General features: G+C 40.2%; 1 pseudogene across 1 annotated transcript; it reads right to left on the bottom strand.

Moving 5' to 3' along the window:
- Positions 1 to 734: 734 nt before the first annotated feature.
- LOC311188105 (L-lactate dehydrogenase B chain-like) lies at positions 735 to 2331 on the bottom strand (annotated as a pseudogene). Its single transcript has one exon. The product of its transcript is annotated as an L-lactate dehydrogenase B chain-like (transcript).
- Positions 2332 to 7804: the final 5473 nt, after the last annotated feature.

Raw genomic sequence — 7804 nt, 5'->3', positions numbered from 1 at the left:
GGTGGTGGAGTGCAGCAATGCACAGATGTGAGGTCCCAAGATTGCTTGTAACAAGCAAGTCACAGGACACTCAGCTGATCAGAGCGCAAGTTTGACACTTCCCTTCATGATGCTTTTAATAGATAAATTTCATTGCATTTTTGAAATATCACAATTTGATATTGAGAATTATTAGACATCTTGTTTCCATCACTGAACAACAAATACATGTTATTCATTAGTCTGCTAATCAGTTTCTTGTTCAGAAAGGTAGGTAATATAAAAAGTTTTCTGATATCTTTGAGCTTAACTCTTGTGACCTGCTGTATTGAAGCAGTTGGATTTGATGCCAATAACTTTATGAGCCTGCAATAGTGAACAAACAATACCTACACTCATTTTAACCCCGCAGGTAGATTTTTTTTATTCGAGAAATTCAAATGTCAACAAGAGACCCACTCTCCTAAATAATGACACAGATGGGGAAGTGAGCATACACATCCTCATCTTGCCATGGAAAATTAGTGAAACACCCTTGATCATATGCCATATTTGGCAACAGATTGCTGTGGCCAGTTCCTTTTCTTTCTTATATTTTTTCAGGGTTCATGTTGCAATCATGAAACCAAGTATGGGTTTTGATTCCAAATTCACATATTTAGGGAGATAAAAGCAGACTATGATACATGTATATGGATGAAAAGTAAAGGCTCATGGTTAATCACATTGTAGTTTTTCTATGATAGTCAGAAGCCTCAGTCTTTTAAGTCCTTCTGGATGTCCCACAGGGTATCTGCACTTCTCTTGATTTGAGCAACCTCATTATCTTTTAGCTTCTAATTGCTAATACACAAGCATTCTGGGTACCTGGGAAGCTCAGGAAGATTTCATTCTCAGTGCTATATACATCCCTTTCTCCATTGTTGACATTGAATGAATCCTGGACAGATTTTTGAACATGGATTCAGTGCAATCAACTACACATAATCCAGTAGCCCAGTTGGTGTATCCTTTCAGCTAGATGACTTATTGGCATTTGCAATCACCATGTTATCCAGTTCCTTCCAGTTTTTACTATCATTTGGGATTCAGTTCCTGGAGAGAAACATCTGCCCCATTTACTCCACTCCACACAGCCACACTTGAGTCACCATGGCAGCTCCTGGGATGCGTGTCAAGTTTTTCAGACATAAAATAGCAAAAACCTAGCAGAGTCCAGATTAAACCCACTTGTAATCACACGGTACTTGGGTACTTGTCAATTCATTCATTCAATGTTAGTTTCTAGGTAACATATGTGAGAGTATCCACTGGGATGGAAACCACATTTATGATGCAATCAGGACTGTACTTGATAATCTGAGGGACAATGAATTTGAAGACATGGACATTCTTCTGCCCCAGATTGAGACAATTTTCTCTCTCTTGCTGGCAGACTCCCATCAGTCCTACCACCACAATCTTAGAATTGGCAATCAGAAAGTAATCTTTTTTTTTTTTTAATAGAGGCATGTTTTATTTATTTATTTATTTGTTTGGTTTATACATGCACTGGGTACAGTCAGAAGCGCGGGAGGGTGAGAGAATTCACCAGAGCCAGAGCAGGGAGCAGAGCAGGCAGAAGGACCCAAGTACACTGCTGAGGGGAGCAGCGGGTGGCAGGAGAGGTCTGCGCGCCATGTGGGACCCTCCTCAGGTGGCCGGGGAGCAGCCGGGGATCGAACCGGCGCCTAGAGGTCGCCAGCAGCTTCGCAACCCAGCGCTCAACCACTGCGCCACCGGGGAGGCCCAGAAAGTAATCTTTATCTACTAGTTTTACATGTCTGAAAAAATAAGCTCCCATGCTGGAGACCCATCATTCTCTTTTGAGTTTATCTTCTAAAAATATCCACAAGGGGCCTCCTTGGTAGTGCAAGGGTTTAATCATCGCACTATGGGGCAGTCTGCAGCTTCTGCAGCGTGGGTTCCATCACCAGCCGGACAGGGAGCAACCCACATGGGGCAGCAGACCTCTTCTGTCTCACCCACTGGTCCCCTCAGCAGTGTGTTTCAGTCAGTCTGCCTGTTCTGTTCCCCACTCTGTCTCTGGTGAGTCCTCTTAACCCTCCCCACATCTGGCCTGTACCCCAGTTCTTGTATGCATAAATAAATAAATCTTTAAAAAAAAAAATCAAAGCTGCCATTGTTAAACTCCCCATGGGTCTCTCACCCACATTTGTTTTGACCAGGCCAAGGCCAAGAAGCAAGCAATTTCTTCACATGTCTCTCTCCTCCATGTGCCTCCTTTAGGTCTCCTGGCTCTCCACCCCACCTTCCTTCTCCAGTGTCCTCTCCAGCTTCTTCTCTTCCCTGCTCAGTTCCACCCTCCTTTGGGAGGGGCCAGGGACACTGGCATCTCTCCTTTCCCTGGGACCATCCTGTTACAGGACTGGAAGAAATCTTAAAAGAAAATTCATAAAGCTCAGGATGTTAATTTAGAATTTTATCCAAAACCAAATGATGCTGTAACCTAAAGTATATCCTTTATCTTTCAGTAGTAGCCATTTCCAGCAGTTCATTACTGCTGGAAATTATTTACTACATTCATTACTACAAGTAAATTATTTTTTAATGACAGAAATGGATTTCATTCTATTACATTTCCTATTGTGGTCCTCATTTGCTTGGTAAAATAAGTTTTAAAATATTCTGTTACCTATATAAGGTATATGGTGGTAACCTTTCAAACTTACAAAATTTTTTTTTGATTTTTAAATTTTACATCATTTTTCATTTGTGCACAATGTATGCATTTTCGTATTGTTTATAGTCCCCATACAATTCCCACCACCCTTGTTTTGAACCTACTCTCATACCTACCCCCTCCGAGTGTGTCTCTGGTTTATAGCTGCCCGTTGATTCTGATTTTTACTTTATTTTAATTAGTCTTTTTCCTCATCCCTTATTTAGGTTTTATAAATTCCTGCTATGAGTGAGACCATCCAGTGTTTTTCTTTTTCTTTCTGGCTTCTTTCACTGAGCATGATCCCTTCCAGCTCTATCCATGTTGCTGCAAATTGCATGAGTTTATCTTTTTTGATCGCTGAGTAATATTCCATTGTGTATATGTACCACATCTTCTTGATCCAGTCATCTATTTTTGGGCATTTGGGTTGTTTCCATAACTTAGCTATTGTAAATAGTGCTGCTATAAACATAGGGGTGCAAGTGCCCTTTTGAATTAATGTTTCTGTGTCCTTGGAGTAAATACCTAGGAGTGGAATTGCTGGATTATATGGAAGCTCCATCTTTAGCAGATTGAGGAATCTCCACACAGCTCTCCATAGTGGTTGGACCAGTTTGCACTCCCACCAGCAGTGCAGGAGCGTTCCTTTTTCTCCACATCCTTGCCAACATTTGTTGTTTCTAGTTTTTTTTAATATGTGCCATTCTCACTAGTGTAAGATGGTATCTCATGGTAGTTTTGATTTGCATTTCCCTGATTACAAGTGATGTTGACCATTTTTTCATATGCCTGTTGGCCATTTGCATTTCCTCCTTGGAGAAGTTTCTTTTTAGCTCTTCTGCCCCGTTTTTGACTGGGCTGTTTATTTTGTTTTTGTTGAGTCTCGTCAGCTCTTTGTAGATTTTTGTGATCAGTCCTTTATCATTAGTGTTGTATACAAAAATTTTCTCTTGTATGCATAAATAAATAAATCTTAAAAAAAATAAAAGTTGGAACAAAGCATACATTTTTAAAAATTATTTTTATTGAGTAACATTGGTTTACACCATATGTTTTAGGGGTGTGGCTTCACAATTTTTCAATTGTATGTTATACCATGCACACCACCAAAGCATCTGTACTCCTCCAGTGTAGCCCACTGGGTCCCTTTCCCTTTTTGCTCTTCATCTCCACCCTTCTCTTCTGGTAGCCTTAGTCAGATTTCAAGGATTTGGTTTGGTTTTGTTTTATCTGTTCCTTTGCTTTTTTTTTTTTTATATTCCACATGAGTGAAATGATCTGGTATTTGTTTTTCTCCTGAATTATTTCACTTAGCATAATTCCCTTCAGTTCCATCCAATTTCATCTCTCTTTTTTTTAAGATTTATTTATTTATTTATCCAAGAACCGGGGTACAGGCCAGATGTTCGGGAGGGTGAAAGGATTTTCCAGACAGAGCAGGGAACAGAACAGGCAGACTGACGAAATACACTGCTAAGGGGAGCAGCGGGCGCGACAGGAGATGTCTGCCTCGCCATGTGGGACCCTCGCCAGCTGGCCGGGATTGAACCGGCACTGCAGAGGCTGTGGACAGCTTCACAGCGCTGCGCTCAACTGACTGCGCCACTGGCGGAGGCCCAATTTCATCTTTTTTATAGCTGAGTAGTATTCCATTACGTTTATACCACATCTTCTTCACTCATCTGTTGGGTTATTTCTATAGCTTGGTTATTGTAAATAGTGCTTCAGTGAACATAGGAGCACATATATATCTCTTCAGATTAGTGTTTTTTGTATTCTTCAGGTAAATCCCTGACGATCTGGATCATGTGATAGGTCTATTTTTAATGTTTTGAGAGACCTCCATACTGTTTTCCGTAGAGACTGGAGTGGTCTGTATTCTTACCAAAAATTCTGGAGTAGTCTACATTCTCACCAATAATTTAGAAGAGTTCCCAGACTTGTGTTTTATCTTGCAGAAACACTAAGAGTTTGTTCTGTAACCCCAGCTTTCTCTCAGTAACCATTGTTTTAAAATTGACATTTTAACATTAATGCATTAGCAGATATTTATAATTCTTTATTATCACATCATAAAGATAATGATCTCTAATGCTTTAACATTTACATTCTCATGATTTTTATTATAACACTGAACATGTTTAGTTGTTTTTTTTTTTTAAGATTTATTTATTTATGCATTCAAGAGCTAGGGTACAGGCCAGAGATGTGGGGGTGAAAGGATTCATCAGAGACAGAGTGGGAAACAGAACAGGCAGATCCACTGAAATACACTGCTGAGGGGAGCAGCGGGCGAGTCAGGAGAGGTCTGCTGCACCACATGGGTTGCTCCCTGGCCGGCCGGGGATCGAACTCGTGCTGCAGAGGGTGCAGATTGCTTCATAGTGTGGTGCTTAACCCCTTGCACCGCCACCAGGGAGGCCCTAAACATGTTTAGTTTTACTGATTTTTTTATATGAAGAATTTGTTGGTGACAGAAGTAATGTGTTGGTTTACTTTCTGGTGCCCCTTTTTAATCTGAGGAAATAACTTGTTTTCTTTAAACTATTAGCCATTCAGAGCTATTTTATTTGTGGACTATAAAAATGTGAACAAGAATTCTTCCTTCATATAGCCTTAGCATTCAGATAGCATATTAGCAATATCTGTGCTCTTGTTTAGGTGCAATAATAATTACTTTGCAAGCATTTTTTTAAAAAAGATTTATTTATTTATTTGTTTGTTTGTTTGTACATACAAGCACTGGGTACAGTCAGATGTGCGGGAGGGTGAGAGAATTCACCAGAGCCAGAGTGGGGAGCAGAGCAGGCAGAAGGACCGAAGTACACTGCTGAGGGGAGCAGCGGGCGGCAGGAGAGGTCTGTGTGCCATGTGGGACCCTCTTCCGGTGGCCGGGCAGCAGCCGGGGATTGAACCAGCATTGCAGAGGCTGCGGGCAGCTTCGCAACCCAGTGCTCAACCACTGTGCCACCAGGGAGGCCCTGCAAGCATTTTTTTGTAAATTGGTCTTCTATAGCATTAGTTTCTAAATGTGGCAAGCTGTGCTATCATTGAAAAGTGCAAGTCTACCTGGTACTTCCAAGCAACTATCGTTGATGTAATCATTTCCTTGCTTCCTAACTATTGTATTTAGTGTTTTTATCTTAACAAGCCTGTAAAATAAACGCTTATGGATGAAATTCTGAATACCTACTTCTGTTTGCTTTTTAAATCCAGTGTGCTTTTCTGTCAAATAATTCTTTTGGTTCTGAACTTATTTCAATATACTTTTTAAAATATTCCTTAGATTTTGATGGCTTTGTTGCTCCATTAATTAATATATCTCTGTAATTAACACACTGTAGTACTAGCACTTTACTATCAATTATGGCTACAAAATTGAACTCAGTCTTATGAGGAATCCTATTCCTAAGTGAAAGTAGGCCTCTTGATCGTCATCTCTTCATAATCACTTCCTTTACACTCATTTGGTTTATTGATTGCTATTGGTGCATTCAGAGGTGTGTGTATTCCACTAAAAAGCTGCTGAAAAATCCACTGAAGCTTTTTTGTCCATGTGTAAATTAGGTTAAAAATAATGTTTCGGGGCCTCCCTGGTGGCACAGGGGTTAAAGTCTCAGTGCTATCAAGCTATCACCAGCCACTGCAGCAATTAGATCCCCAGCTAGGGAGCTAACCCACATGGTGCAGCAGACTTCTCCTCTCTCGCCTGCTGCTCCCTTCAGCCGTGTATTTCAGTAGATCTACCTGTTCTGCTCCCCATTCTGTCTCTGGTGAATCCTCTCATCTCCCCGCACCTCTGGACTATATCCCAGCTCTTATATGCATAAATAAATAAATCTTTGGGCCTCCCTGGTGCTCAAGGGGTTAAGATGCAACCTATGAATCTGTCCACTGCCACTGCAGCATGAGTTTGATCCCCAGCCAGGGAGAAACCCACATGGTGCAGCAGACCTCTCCTGTCTCACCCGCTGCTCCCCTCAGCAGTCTATTTCACTTAGTCTGCCTGTTCTGTTCCCTGCTCTGTCTCTGGTGATTCCTCTCACCACCCCCCACATTCACACACCTTTGGCCTGTACCCCAGTTCTTGTATGAATAAATAAAAATAAATAAATCTTTAAAAAAATAACATTTCACTTCTCTAATATGGCTAGTAATATTAATTTGTGTTTTAAAACATGATTAAAATGTTTGTAAAATTAACTAGTTATGGAAATGAATAAACCTGTGCATTTCCTCAGATTTTTATACACCTTTAGGTAGTTGACAAAATAACTTTAAGATATCACATGTAACTTGATTCTCCTATGCCTGATTCACATACATCATGCCATATATGACTTACCACATGGGTTTTGCAATACGTGGTTCTGTCAATATTCTGTTCAACAAGAAAAAACACTAATCATGAATTTAGATGTTCCGGCAATATTAAACTTTTTTAAAAATTTCTAAGTGTTTAAGTTTCTAAACTGATCTCATCATGGATTCATAACAAATAGATCATAAACCACCATTGGCTTATGATTCATGCTTTGAATGGCAATAGACTAGATGATTGTATGAATCCCAATAAAGTTGTAGATCTTATGTACACTAATAAGTCTATAGGAAATTGTCAATTTCATTGAAGGATTTATTTGATACCTATTATATGATACCATAGCATATTAACACTTTTTAAATTGAGATACTTAACATGTAACATTGTGTTAGCTTTTTTTTTAAGATTTATTTATTTATGCATTCAAGAACTGGGATACAGGCCAGAGGTGCGGGGCTGGTGAGAGGATTCACCAAAGACAGAGTGGGGAGCAGAACAGACAGATTGACTGAAATACAGTGCTGAGGGAAGCAGCGGGCGAGCTAGGAGAAGAGGTTCTATTGTGCCATGTGGGAATTCGCTGGCTGGGGATCGAACTCCGTGCTGCAGCGGCTGTGGATTGCTTCATAGGTTGCTTGTTAACCCCTTGCCCCACCAGGGAGGCCCTGTGTTAGCTTTAGATTACTCATATTGATCTATAATTCCATAATAAGCATTTGTCTTATTAGAAACAACAAGAAATGTTATACTTAGTCGTTAAATTTTTAAAAATTTGA

The sequence above is a fragment of the Talpa europaea genome (genome assembly GCF_964194135.1).
Source record: "Talpa europaea genome assembly, contig: HAP1_SCAFFOLD_226, whole genome shotgun sequence".
In the NCBI taxonomy this organism is placed as follows: domain Eukaryota; kingdom Metazoa; phylum Chordata; class Mammalia; order Eulipotyphla; family Talpidae; genus Talpa; species Talpa europaea.
The sequence above is the reverse complement of the archived record's forward strand: the minus strand, read 5'-3'. Positions and strand labels throughout refer to the sequence as shown.